Here is a 14904-nt window from a genome sequence, read left to right on the forward strand (position 1 = left end):
TTTACTCTTTAAGGGTGTTTAGCATGTGATATTAATTCTGATTTATTATTTTAGCTGTGAGTGGGGAGTGAGTTGCATGCTGTAGAGCTTCCACTTGGTCTTTCCACTATGACAATTTTTATTCCAAAGGAGAGTGGATAATATGGAGATTGTGCCAAAAGCAAAGCATATCTGTTCACATTACACATTTGGGGAGAGGGAACTGACCCCTGGATGGGTTTGTGAAGCCAGTGAACCAGCTGTGAGCCAGACCTTGGCCAGGATTCTATTTACTTGGCTCACATGACGACACTTCAGGTCTTCAGGTGTCAATGTTAACTTCAAAACTGTGTTTGGGTATTCCTCTTTCCAATAGCATATGGTTGCCCAAGTAAATGGCCATTGGTCTCTTTGGGGAACAGCTGGGGAACAATTACCATGTATACTTGTCATGGTATTGTAAAATCCTTAATCCTGTGGATAGTAGTTCCTTTAATCAGGGATTTCTGAAAATATAAAATTTTTTCTGGGCCTGACAATAAGCAAGAGAGTGTAACTTTTTATTAAGGTGACTTCCCTTGGGGTCCTAATTATTCACCTTTGATTTTGTTTGATGGAATAGGTAGAATAGCACCCTCATTGACTGCCCATAAATTCTTCCCCTAGGATTGCTATGTTCTACTAACCAAGTACATAACTTTCTGTGGAGTAGGCCCAGAACTGCACTTTGGCCTTATTCAACACAATAATGGTATTCAGGTGGCTTCTGATGGTCAGCTGCTACCACTTAACTTCTAATTTTTGATATTCTATTATCTTCATTGCTATTGGTAAGGTCAGTTTAATGTTCTCTACCATGAGCCCTCACCAAGAGGGGAGAGCCATCAATGAACTTCTTGGTGGTCATGGTGATCCCCTACCCACACACTCCTTATTGCTTTGGTAAATGAATCTTCTGCACCTTTCCATGGAATATAGTCATCTAGAGGATTTTGCAGCCTTATGCAGTAGATACATGGTAACATGCTCACTTCTCGGAATCTTTATCTCTCCTTCTACCATCTGCCATTTGTCTCACTCAGTGTGGGCCATCTTTCACCAGGATTCTAGGAGGCTCCTAATAGCATATTTGCAACATTGTTCAATCAATGTCCTTTTCAGAGTGTTAAATCCTATATCACAGGAAATACTCCCACATCAATAAATTTGGTTATGGGGGCTGTTGTTGTGGCCCAGTGGTACAGTGCTTGCCTAGCACATGTGAGGCACTGGGTTTGATCCTCAGCACCACATGAAAAATAAACAAATAAAATAAAGGTATTGTGTCCACCTATAACTAGAAATATTTTTAAAAAATAAACTTGGCTCTTATCCAATTTTATGTTTAATTTGTCCATCCAGCCCCTAAACAACCCAGCATTCTCAGAAGGCATTTTCTTGTGTATTCCCCCCATCTTCTGCTGGGACAAGTTAGATACATCTTATACCTCTTGAGGTCCAGTCCTTTTCCTTCCTTATAAGATCCACCGTGTTCCTTTCCAGATTCTGTTGTGACTTAGCCCTAGTTGTCCTGGTGTTGAGGAAGTGGTGTGGATCTGAAGGAAGGAACATGCTTTCTTGCAGGAAAGAGGCCTCTGCAGCACCTTTAAGCAGGAGGACTATGTCCCCTTTGAATAGTGCACCACTTCTACTAGTTCAAAGGGTCCAGAGGAATCTGACAGCCAAGGCTTTGGGGTTTACTAACACAGAGGTCCATAACTTGTGCATCAAGGTCCCAGCCTTTCCTAGCCTGTCTGCTTAGGTGGAAAATCAAACCTTTTTTGTAGCTCTGTATTTTTATGATGAAATACTGGCCTCTGGCCATAGATGACAAGAAATCTTTATACATTATCAAGGAAGCCCTCTGGCTATCACTCTTAGCATTTAATTGTCAAATAATCATTTTCAGTCTTTTATTATCTCCCTCCCTGCAAATGTCAATTGAGCTTAGCAATAACTATCCTATTCCTCTGGCCTTGTGTTATTTCTCCCGTACTTTTAAACAGCTGATATGTCTCAGTAGCTGTGTGTTTTCTTCCACTAGTATTCCACTCCCCCTCACCCTTCAGCAAAAGCTTAACAATGCTCTGCTTCCTTCAGCCAGGAGTTTGCCTGTGCTCCACCCATCACTACAGAGAGGGTCCTTGCAATCAAACGGTGTGCAAGTGAATCCATTTGCAGCTTCTATATTAACATCTGCTTTTTCAAATCACTCACAATTCCAATTATTAGAGCTTGGGTTCCTCAAAGAGCAAGAGAGAGAGAGAGAGAGAGAGAGAGAGAGAGAGAGAGAGAGAGAGAGAGAGAGAGAGAGAGATTAGCTTACAAGTGGTTGATAAGGGAATATTCTGGAGACCAAGTCTCTGGAAGGAAAGTAATAGTTAGACTGGACCGGGCAGTGTGGAGAAGCAGGGCTGTGAAACAATAGGGAGCTCTGAAGCTGGAGTAGCCCTGAAGAATTGTCTGAAGTCAGAGCAAGGGACATGGCCTTGGCATCCCTACATTTCCACTCTTTAGAAGCCAGCAAATGATGGATATGGGTTTGCCCTTGGGCAAGGCAAATATGCACCTTTTCCCAACAGTTCTGAGGGGAGCTAAAGATGGAGGTTTGTCTGCCAAGAGCAGACAGCTGGGTAAATAAATCTTCTAGTTCTGAAGAAGGATCTGGGCAGTACATCATAGCATCTGCTACAAGTACTTTGGTTAAACCAGAAAGATATTCAAAATAGACTAATAATTTTTTTTAAAATGGATATAAAAGGATTTGTATACATGATCCCTTTGGGAAGAGCAGAAAGTACAGTGATTTCCCATATCCTCCCCACCTCAATGCATGCATGACCTCCCCCATGACCAACATCCCCCACCAGAGGAATACATTTGTCACAGTTGATGAACTTAGGTTGACATAGCAGCTGATGTGTTTTTCTTCTTGTGCGCCTACATGTTCTAATATTCCTTCAATTAATTACTTGGTAAGAGGATACTTTTTAACTTAAACATTTTGTGAGGCTAACATTGGATATACAAGAAATAGAAATAAAATACTTTTAGTTTCCCATTATTATTGTAAGCTATTTAATTGAAAAGACTTAAATCATAACCTTTATTGATTTAGTTGGTAACATCTTTAAAGTGAGTAAAGAGAATATATTGGATTTTTTAATTAGTAAAAATATTCAATCTGCTTAGTTCTTCTAAAATTAAAAGTTAGATTGCCACGATATTGTAGCTTTCATTTGGGCACCCCCAAAATTCTTAATATGTAGTTTTTATAAGTTCTGTTTAATAGATGAACAAAATAACAGGATCCAGCCAAATTCCCACAAATAACTGGCAGAAAACACACTCTGGCTTCTGAGTTGGAGTTCTATTTTCTAATTATTCAGCTATTCTTTTTCCAAGCAAAGTTTAGGTCAAGGGCATTCAATACCCAACTCACTTGTTCTAAAATGGCCCTCTTAATTACCAGTGCTCATTAACTTTATGTGTCATTATAAGAGCAAGGAGGTGGGGAGGGAAGTGGGAGATGTAAAGGAAACAGGAAATAATAAATTAATTTCTAACCAAGGTCAGCTGTTCCCCAGAGCACACAGCAATGGATGGTGGATTGCTCCAGGGGCTTATATTGGCAAGAAAGTTATTTTGACAAAGTTCTTAGGAAGGAGACAGAAAATTCTGTTAATGACACAACATTGTCACCAACTAAAACCTACAGTAAAAAGAGAGAGAGAATCCTGAGTTTAAATATTTTTTTCTACAAGTCCCCTCTTCTACTTATCTATTCTTTACAGAATGAGTTGAAACTAAAGCCACTTAGAGGGGAATAGAATGAAAGGGTCTTAATAGGAATCTGAGAGAGAAGCCTTCAGACACTGAGAGATCTCCAAGAATTCTTTTGGTCTCTCAGGCAGTTTGGAGAAACATTTCAATTTCTTTAAGCAACCTTTAATGCTTTTGAGAGCCACACATTACTACAGTCATCAGTTAAAAAGCAAATAAAACTAGCCTGTTTGGCACAAGCTAACTTTTGCCATACAAGCTACCTAGATGTTAAGGACAGAAGATTTCTACACAGTCAGAGGGTGCAGACTCCACAGATTTTATAGAAAAGGACGGAATCGCTTTCAAAAATTAAAACTCCTTAAACAAGTGATAGAGCTTAATGTTAAGAGGCTCCTTGTGCGATGCAGAGGGAGTGGGTCTCACATGTAGGGCCTTCTTCCAAAGTTTCACCTGGGCCTATCACAGGATTAGCCAGTGCTAGCCTGCACTCTTGCAATGTCATTGTCATTAAAGAACAAAAATTCAAAGGTGGGAGAATAATTTATCATAGGCGAAAGAGGCAGGACAACTTAAGGCCGTGAATGATATTTAAGAGGATTTTTTAGTTTTTTTTTTTTTTTAAGAGAGCCACAGAGAATATTTTAATTGGGTAAACTTGAATATGATTTATCTATCAGACTATGTTATCATGACTTATTTTATGAATTGTGATAATGGTATTTTGGTTATATAGGACAATGTCTTTTCTTTTGGGGGATGTATGCTAAAAATGGAATGGGATTAAATGTGGTATCTGTAATTTACTTTAAAGTGATCAGAAAATAATGAAATGTTCATAAATATAAAGATAAGTGTTTATATACATGTACATATAAACATACATAGAATATATGCACACATACAGAAATGTCTGTGAATATATGGAGAGAGAAGAGGGCAATATAATAAATGCTAATAATTAGTGAGTCTTAGTAATATACTATGCTTTCAATTTTTCTATAGGCTTAATTTTTCTTTTTCCATCCATAAAAAGCTCAGAAAAATATGAAAAAGAAAATGAATTAACTCAAAGTGGAGGGAATTATGCATCAGTGGAACTGATCTATCCATCAAAAGAGCAGCTTATATGGGCTTGGTGTTTTGCAGCCGGTTCTGTGAGCTTGACATTCTTGAGCTACAGGCCAAGGGGAAAGCGCTGGCTCTGAATCCTCAGACTGGAGCCCTTTTCAAAGAATGAACATGCAAAGCAATAAATCTAATCTTCATTTCACTTTATCTAAAAACTGATCAAAAGTACTTCTTGATCTATATGAAATGCTTTCCATCAGATTTACTGTTAAAATTTTATTTTGAAAGAATTAATAGAACTTGCTCTTCAGTTGCTTCCTTAGGTACTAGCAAGGAGACTTTGGAAATACACGCTGCATTTAATCAGAAGCAACTGGTCATACAAATTTAAATTTGGTAGAAGGGGCACCAGTAGAGTAGAGGAAGGGGACCAAGGAGAGGGAGGAGGGGAGAGACAGGGTGGTCCCGGAGAATGAAACTGGCCAAATTATGTTATTTGCATGTACGAATATGTCATGATGAACCCCACTATTATGTATAATTATAAAGTACCAATTAAAACAAACTTAAAAGAAGGGAAAAAGTAAATTTTGAACTGTTGCGTAAATAGCCAAGATTTATTACCATAAAAATGAAATTTTCTAATTTATGATGTTATAAAAATCAGTGAATTAGGTTGAATATATGAATTTGACCTTTTTATAGGTCAAAAATCAACTGAGTACAGGTGATTTAACATGGTTCAACTATACATTTTTCTACAGACTAAACAGATTCAATTCTTCTTTTCTTCTTTTTTTAGAGATCCAATTATAATGTGAAAAAAATGATTATATTAGTTCAAAAAAATCATTCTTCCATGAAGAGAGAGTTTAAATCATTACAAATTATCTGATAGTATAGGGAGTTGTTTATTTTTAACAATAAAATATTTGGGGGATACATTAATCTGAAGTAAGCTCAAACAATGCCTGCTTTGGGGGCTTTTTGCGTTTACCTGCAAGAATTAGTAAACAAACAAACAAACATACCAAAAAAAATCCCACACAGACTAACAGATTTAGTCATTTGATTCCAGAGGAGTTAAACCCATACCCCATAATCTTAAATGCTTGGGATTTCATTTCATTTTTGTCTATTTATTGTAATTGTGGTGAGATATGGAAAACATAAAATTTGCCATCTTAACCATTTCTGAGTGGTTTGGTAGAGTCAAGAACATTCATTTTGATGGGCAACCATCACTTCTATCCATTTCCAGAACTCCTTTCCTTTTGTAGAACTGATACTCTAGACTCATTAAATAACAACTGCCCCTCCTCCAAGCTGCTATAAGCCATCACTTTGTTTCTCTGTGAATTTAGGTACTCCATGTAAACGGATGCAGACAGTATCTATCTTTTCGTGACTGGCTTATTTCACTGAGCATAATGCTCTCCAGGTTCATGCATTATAACATGTGTTGGGATTTCCCATTGAAGGCTTAACAATATTCCAGAATGTGTAGACCACATTCTGTTTATCCATTCATCCATCCATGGACACCTGGGTTGTGTCCACCTTTTGAATAATGCTGTACAAACATACTTGTAGAAATATCTCTTTAAAAGCCTGTTTTCTGCTCTTTTGGGAAGAGGTGGAGTTTCTGGATCATATGCTAATATTATGTGTGCTTTTTGAAAGGAATAACTATAATTTTTCAGTTAAAAAAATAAAAATAAAAATAATTAAACACAGATTTCATAATTATTTCTGAGGTTGCACTACTTACATTTCCACTAATAGTGTATAAGGCTTCCAATTTCTCTACATATTTACCAACACATTATTTTCTAGTTATTTGTTTTGTTTATTTTAAAATTTTTATTTATTTATTTTAATTATTGATAGACTTTTATTTTTTATTTATATGTGGTACTGAGAATCTAACCCAGTGCCTCACACTTTTGAGGCAAGCAATCTACCACTGAGCCACAACACCAGCCCTGGTTTTATTTATTTTTAATAATTATTTTGTTTATTTTTAATTAATTTATGATACTAGGGATTTAACCTATGAGTGCTCTGCCACTGAGATACATCCTCAGTGCTTTCTTCATTTTTATTTTGAGATAGGGTCTTGCTAAATTGTGGAGACTGGCCTCAAATTTGCCATCCTCCTGCCTTAGCCTCCTAAGTCTCTGGCATACAAGACTGTGCCTGACTTTTTTGTTTTTTGATTGCCACCATCTTAATGAGTGTGAGGTGGCCAGTTATATTTTGAACAAGATTTTCAAAGCATACTATAAATTGTTACTTTACAGAATCAAAAGTATACATGTTCAAAAAGATTGTAAAAACATTGTTAATAGCCAGGTGTTGTGACTCATACCTGTTAATCCCAGCAACCCAGGAGGCTGAGGCAGGAAGATTGCAATTTAGAGGCCAGTCTCAGCAATGTATTGAGGACCTAAACAACTTAGTGAGGGCTTATCTCAAAATAAAAAATATAGAGGCCTGGATGTGGCTCAATAGTTAAGTACCTAGGTACAAAAACAAAACAAAACAAAACCCTGTTGATAAGTAAACTAACATGCATACACAGATAGTGAAACAATAGCCGTCAACCCTGAATTTAAAATTTGAGAGATAATATGCTCTGAAAATTATATTCAGCAATTTTTTTAAAAAGTCTCTATGAAGAAAAAAATACAAACATCAAAGCTGCCCACAAATCTGTGTAAAATTGTTTCATGAGATGCAGTAGTGGTACAAAGTAGTATTTCCAAATTAATATTTTAATCATATAATTTTAAGTATGTATGAGTACCAAATTAATAAATTTAAATCAGCTATTGCTTATTTTATTTTTAACCCCTAAAGTTTATATATTCAAATCAGCAAAAATAAAAATTTACTTAAAATTTTATATATCCTAAATTGCCAAAAAAGGGATTACTTTGTATTGGGGGCCACCTTCTACTCAAATGTATATACTGTATTATATTTAATTATTCTCAAAGAAGTTGTTGTTTTCACTCTTTGTGCAGAAACTTTCAGCTTGAGCATATTTTCTGAGTACAAGTCAGAGACAAAATGTGATAAAGATAAATTTGTAAATGTTCAAACACTTTTGTGTATGTGTGTGCTGGGAATCAACTCTAGGGCCTCCTACTTGCTAGGCAAGTGCTCTGCCACTGAGCTACATCCTCAGCCCCCCAATACATTTTTAATGGAAAGGAACATGAGAGGGCCCCATCTCACATCCCCAAAATCAGACTATGAGAGAATCATAAAAGAATTCTTTTGAAGGCATAGGAGGTCATTATCCCAACTTTACATTATATAGAGATGATGGTGGCTCTGTATAGAAATAGGGGCAAGTTTGTGGTAGACCATTATCGCAGTCTGGGCACAACCCAGCTACTGGGCCCCAGAAAAGATCTGTTAAAATCCATGTGGTTCTTCATCCCTCAAGAGCTTATTAACCACTGAAACGGCAGTAATGGTACAGACTGAGGTTTTGAGTTTTCTGCACACTGTAACAAGACCCACACAACAGGGAGAGAGCAAGGACCTTACACGTGTAGTTCCACAAACAATACAGAGTGCCTGACATACCAGGGCTTGTGGTAGATGCAAAGCAACCCAAGACACTGTCAAAAAGAGAATGAGATGATGATGATGATGATGATGATGACGAGGATGATAACAATGTCATTGAGCACTACATTAGAGGCACATTCTGAGCAGTTCATGTGAATCAATTCAAGTAATTTTCACAGCAGTCTTTGCCATCAACTGCTGCCCTCAGAGGTTCTTAGAAAGATTGGCTCAGGAGGACCTCATACTTGGTTGAAATTGCAGCCTTGAAGTTCTTAATATATTTTAAACAAGAGACCCCGCCTTTTTATTTTGCTTTGAGTCCCTCAAATTATATACTTGGTCCTGGCTCCACTTAACAGAGTAAATTTAAAATATCTCGTATGTCCAATACCCTCCACCCTCACCCTTTAGAGTTCTTCTTGACTATTTTTGGAGTAGATAAAATTCTTTTAAATGCCCTGCAAAATCCCTCTTTGTTGGGCCTCAGTTCACCTCTCTGGCCTCACATTGTGCACTTCCCGTCTTGAAGTCTACATTCTGGCCATCTCATAGTTCTTAAATGTGCCACTTTCCCGCTGGCCGCAGGGCCTTGGCCAAGGCTGTTTCCTCAATATACCCCTCCCAAGCCCCATTCCCCAAATCTGGTGACTCCTGCTTGTTCAGACCTTAATTCCCTAATTCCATAACCCACCAAGCTAGAATGAGCCCTACATGATTAATTCTCCCAGTGCTCCTTTTGCATTTACCAGAATTGGTAATTAAATCTTTGTACAATCATCTGCTTAACGTCTGTATTTCCATGTGACTCCAGGTTAAGCCGGGCCTCTGAGTCTTTGGTTCACTTTCGTAAATTCAAGGCCTGCACAGTGCCAGGCACCTAGCAGGCATTCCATAAATCACTGTGAAATGGAAAGATAATGATGAAGCGCAGGACAATACTGTGTGGGGACGTGTGTGCATGGTGGGGGCTGGGGGGTCTTGTAGGCATGAGGGAGAAGGCTGAAAGTAGGAGGTAGGCTGGGGGAAGGTAGCCTCTGGAAGGACCTCGAACAAAGCTAGATGCCCTTTGTCTGTGCCTTCAAGGCTCAGATCCCCAATGTCCCCAATCTAAAAATCACCTTCTGAAGCTCGTCATCTGAACTAGACTTTGATGAGGGGAGACAATGAACGAGCAAAATTTAATCACATCAAATCCAATTCCCTGATGGTCAACCTTGATATCTCAATAATTAGGGCAAAAATATACTGTTAGACATTTCTAATGAGCCTGAGAGCTCCCAGCTTGCAGTGCGGTTGGCTAAGCATTTTTAAAGTTTGGGTTTTCATCTCATCTTTGCCTCCTTTATGTAGTGGTATACTTCCCTTTGGTGGTTTCATTCCCTTTGAAAGATTTGTAAAAGCATTATTTTTTTTTCTAACTCTCTGGTGTAGCTCATATTTTCTCTTTGCTTCCTTTATCTTTTTCTTTTGCAAGCCACCGAAAGTCATGCGCGCTTCTTTGATTTCCCTCTATGTCTCCACATTCTTTTATTGTAAATTTTTTACTTGTGATCTTTGAAATATCCGCCACAAGGTCAAAGTGACTGCTACTTGTTGTTCGGTGGTGGGGGGAGAGAGTCAAGACTCCCTCGGCTGCAGGACACTCCACTTTCTTTTAACTCCCACCTCCCCACCCCCACCCCTTCCACCATATTCCCTCAGGTCCCCAATGTTCTTTGTTTTGCTTCCAGAAAAATAGGGTAACTTTCTACTGCTTCTCTCTGTGGCAGAGACTCAGGTCATTTTCTTTTTTTAAAAAAAAATCTTTTCTATTTACAAGAAAAAAAATTAAGACAAAGAGACGACAACTTTTCTAAGAAACTGCTCACTTGTCTAAGGGTAGAATTTTATAATGAAAATTGCAGAGGCTTCATCAAGGAAGTCTTTTTCACAGACTTATCCGTCAGTTGCTGTCACTGGAATTTTCACTGAGTGTGACGAGGGAATATTCTCCTTTCTCATTCCCACCATATACCCTCCACGTCAGAATCGCCATGAATACAGGCAATGAGCCTAGCAAATTTGATTATTAATCCATATTGGTCCAAATTTTAGCTAAATGATGCTCCCAGTAACTGATGGCTTATTGTTATATTTATTAACAATGGTGTTCCCAGGAACTGATGGCTATTTGTAGAAGAAAAAAAAAAAGAAAGTTTAATGGAAACACGCCTAATTTCAGATGGCTTTGGATTTGGATAAAGGGGTGGATTAATTGTTCTCGTGAATCTTTTTGCTTTCTTAATTAAAAAAAAAATGAGTTTCACATCCTGATTCTTTCCAAGTATTGAGGCAGGAACACCACTTTGTCCCATTTCTCTTAATTCTCTGCCATACCTGTGTGTCTTTTTTATTGGGCTTGATTCTAATTTCCTTAGCACTTTATGCACAGGTCTTCCTGTTTAAATCCTGTTGAAATAGTCCACTAATAGGTCTTTGAATGCAACTTACGATCATTAGCTGTTTGAGCTTGGGCAAGTAACTTAACCTGTCAGAGTCTTGGTTTTCCTCAACTGTAAATGTCAACAACAATTATATCTACTTCCCAGTGGCATTTGCTGATGCATCCATTCATGCATTCATTCAACAAATAATTCTGAGGCTTCTTTTCTGTACCAGGTGTGACTCTGAGCACTGCAGGGATGGAACAATGAATGGCACAAATTCCCCACACATGGTGGGCTACAGAGCCAATAAGCAAATAAATAGGGAAGATGTGCAGATGCATCATATCATTTGAGGAAGAACAAGGTAGGGCAGGGGAGAAAGAGAATGATGGGTGGCGCTGCAGACTGGGGTCACTGGCAGACAGATTCAGAGGTGAGAGTAGCATGAAAGTTGCTTATCAGAAAGTGCTCTCAGGATCAACCCTGGAACAGAAGGGCAGGAGAAGGGAAAAAGACTTCAGCCCTCTCCTCTTCCTGTCTCTGGGTTCATTTTGGTTCTGGGTGCATCAGGATGCCCCTGACAAGGGCCTTTGCATTAGGCCTTCTCTAGGTACACAAGTAAACAAAATGGGCCCTTCATCAAGCATTTAAAAATACCATACAAGGTTTCTGGTGGTAAGATTCTTAATGTAAAGAAAGAGACGTTTAGTTGAGATAAAGAGAAGAGCCATCAGACTGAGTGAGGGTAAACTGGCACCTGAGACGAAGAGCCTCCTTGAGTGTTGGGCCCTTGGTGTTTGGTTTACCTCATGCAACTCCAGCCAGGTCAGGGCAACTCCTTGCAAGTTATGAATCTTAAAGAGTTTTTGTGGAATAAGAAGGCAGCAAGACAGCCCCTATGCCTTTCCTCAAGGAATACCCCCAGATGAACTAGAACAGGCCATCTTTGGAGTGGGGAACACCTTCTGGAATTTGGTGACATGGAGTGGGACCTAGGGAGCTGCCCTCTTGCTGACTTTGACCAGTAGGCTTGGGCCAGGAGAAAGGTCTGGTGATCCCACAGGTATTTGTTTTCTGTTCCACTTTGCATGTTGACCTGTATAGACCTTGGTCAGTTATAAACTCAGGTCAGCTGGCTTCCTTGTCTAGGAATTCAGACAGTCAATTGTTGACAGAAGCCTGGCCACCAGTGTTCACTCGGCCTTACTACGTTCAATTCCACCAAATCTGCACAATACACAGGCTCCTGATGTTTTATTTTTGGTGGTGGGGAAGGTGGGGTGTACTGTGGGTTGAATTCAGGGGCACTCAACCACTGAGCCACATCCTCAGCCCTATTTTGTATTTTATTTAGACACAGGGTCTCACTGCATTGCTTAGTGCTTCGCTTTTGTGGAGGCTGGCTTTGAACTCACAATCCTCCTGCCTCAGCCTCCCCAGCTGCTGGGATTACAGGCCTGCACCACCATGCCCAGCAGACTCCTCCTATTTTATGTGAAGAGAAACAAAATATTAATTCTGCTGATCCTGTCTTCCTTTCTCTGTAAATTTCCTGCCCTCTGAGCACCTGAGTTCTACTACTGTCCTCATCCTTCTTCTTCTGGTCCCTTTACTTAGCTTTTTGGTGCCCCAGTGACCACTAAAAAGCATGACAGGAGATTCCATTAGTGGTCCAGTGGAAGTCTCGCGAGCCACCCATGAGAGACCTGGCGAGCAGGGAAGTTTTCCAAGGGGTAGGGTGTCTTCGTAAAGTCTGACCCGGGATCCCTCATCTGATTCTGTCTTTTGCTTTGTCTGGATTTTTGTTCTCTGGTTGCATTGAAAAGTTCAATTACTGCACAGCAACTGACTTTTCCTGTTGCAGGATGGAGAGGCCGTTATTAATTTGTCCTCACGTTAATATACTTCTCTTCCTTTCATCTTTATTACCCATCTATATCTTCCTCAGAGGTCTTGTTTACATAATACAGGACTCTTGGATGCAGAAAGTACTTAATGAGTCTCCGCGTAACCACTACAGAGCAAACACGGCGCGCTTACCCTTTATAATTATGAATCATTTGACGGTATTTAAAAACGTCTTCAGCAAATGGTGCCAGGCAGCTTTTTTCTAGATTTTTTTTTTTATTACCATAAAGATCAGCCATAAACCAAATTATGAGCTTGGTCTATGACATTCTGGCATTAGGCTGGAACAGAAGGGGAATATATCTTGAACTGTGCTCAGATTATAGGCTTAAACAGTTGGGCTCTTCTTACCCCTCCTAAGTCCCCCCTCCTTCCTCTCTCCCTTCTTTTTTCCTTCCTTGCTCCCCCCTCCCTGATCCCCTTCTTCCTTTCTTTTTTCCCTCCCTCCCTCCCTTCCTCCTGTCTCCATCGTTTCATGCAGTTGAAGCATTACTCACAGAGGAAATAAGACTTGGGGGGCAACAGCCCCCTCAGTCCCACTCACGTGCTGCTCCCTCACTGAAGGATCTCTGCTTCAGCGAGACTGACCTCTGAGCCTGAGCTGTTGACCAGTCAGTCTGCGCCATGAACAGGAAGCTGGGAGCAAGTGGTTCAATTTCAACAACTAGTTTTCGAGCACCTGATATTGTTTTCAGTGCTGATAGAAAAATAAATGAGGGGGGCTAGGTTGTGGCTCAGTGGTACGATTGTTCTATCTTGGTGGGATGAGAAGGAAAGCCTATGAAGTTCAGGGCATGTTTTATCAGAGTCTTGAAGAATGGTTAGGAGTTTGCAGGCTAGATAAGGACGAAGACATGCCAGGTGGAAGGTCCAGGAAAACAAAGATGTAGAAATACAACAACAGTGTATTAGGTTGCGGGGAGCCTCCCATGGCCCGGTGTGACTGGTTTATGGGGCGTCTAGGAAGGTTTGACTGGATTGGATGAGAATGGGTGGCTTGTGAAGGTCTTTCCTGCATATAGTAATGTGGTGAACTCTTATACAGAGGTGAGCTTCTGTAGTCTTTGTGAACTACAGGCATAGTTCATGGGGAAATTCAGAGGTGAGCGATGCAGGAGAACCCATTCTTCTTCACACAGATTCTGAATGCCTTCTGTGTGTGTGGCACTGAACAAGGTGTTAGGGTGAAATAGGAAAATGGGGTCCCTGTTCCTCATAGGCTTACAGCCTCTCTCGGAATACAGAGGCATGTAGCTAACTACAGCCCAAGGCAACGTGAGACAAGAGTGATAGGAAATATATAAACAAAGCAAATGGGAGAGAGCAGCAAATGTCACTTGGAAAGGCTGCAAGAAGGGCTGACAGGTGGGAAACGTGTGTTTAGGGTACATGGAATGGCCTAGAACAAGGACAAGGCAAAGGGGACGGCCTGAGCAATATGAACAGGACATGGAGGATCACGTTGTTTAGGAAAAGGTAGAGCATGGATTTCAGCTTTGAAGTACATACCATGAAGGTAGAAAGATGGGCTCGGATGAATTTCCAGAAGCCTTTAATGCTATACCAAGAAAACTAGGCTCTATTCAGCAAAGTTGAAGCAAATATATTTTATGTTTTAAAAAAAACTACTTTTTAAATTACTAATGGCCAGAAATATTGTCTTAAGAAGGTGCTAGGATGGAATATGGTTTCAATGTGACCTCCAAACTTCACATGCTTGAAGCTTGGTCCCCAGTGTGGTGATGGGGAGGTGGTAGAGACTTTAAGAGGTGAGGCCTAGTGCAAGATGATCAAGTCATAGGGACACCACCCCTGAAGGGATCAATGCTGGTCTCACAGAGTGAGATCTGGAGAGAGAAGGTTGTTACAAAGTTAGACCACTGCAAGCTCAGGCACCTTCTACACCTAGATGGTTTTCCTTATGCTTCTCCACCATGTTGTGATGCAGCCAAGGGGGCCTTACCAGATGCTGAATACATGGGGCCGCCTGATCTTGGACTTTCAGCCTCCAAAACTGTGAGTTAGGACTGGGGTTGTAGCTCAGTAGTCGAGTGCTTACCTAGCACTGAGTTGAGACACTGGATTCAATCCTCAGCACCCCATAAAAATAAAT

Source organism: Marmota monax, unplaced genomic scaffold (genome assembly GCF_021218885.2).
Source record: "Marmota monax isolate L192 unplaced genomic scaffold, Marmota_monax_Labrador192_F-V1.1 WCK01_AAM20220418_F8-fsc00002, whole genome shotgun sequence".
Taxonomy (NCBI): Eukaryota; Metazoa; Chordata; class Mammalia; order Rodentia; family Sciuridae; genus Marmota; species Marmota monax.